Source organism: Zerene cesonia, chromosome 7 (assembly GCF_012273895.1).
Source record: "Zerene cesonia ecotype Mississippi chromosome 7, Zerene_cesonia_1.1, whole genome shotgun sequence".
NCBI classification, from domain to species: domain Eukaryota; kingdom Metazoa; phylum Arthropoda; class Insecta; order Lepidoptera; family Pieridae; genus Zerene; species Zerene cesonia.
The window spans coordinates 5,393,387-5,393,770 of record NC_052108.1 but is presented as its reverse complement, the minus strand read 5'-3'; positions in this window follow the sequence as shown (position 1 = coordinate 5,393,770).

Genomic DNA, 384 nt, shown 5'->3' with positions numbered 1-384 from the left:
TAAGTAAAAATTCGTACATAGATGTTTTTACATAAAAGTGTAGCATAAAATAAATCTCAACGCTACACCTTTGGCTTACATGATTCTCTTGAGACAACTCGATGCTATTATTACATTAGAACAAGTTAGTAAAACAATCCTACTTCCTACTAATATTATAAATGCGAAAGTTTGTAAGGATGTGTGTTTTTGTTGCTCTTTCACGTAAAAACTATTGAACCGATTGGAATGAAATTTGGTACGTAGATAGCTGGACAACTGGAATAACATATAGGCAACTTTTTATCCCGATATTCCTACGGGATACGGACTTACGCGGGTGAAACCGCGGTGCGCAACTAGTTTGAACGTATAAAGTACCTTATCTAAAGGTCAGTAGTGTTT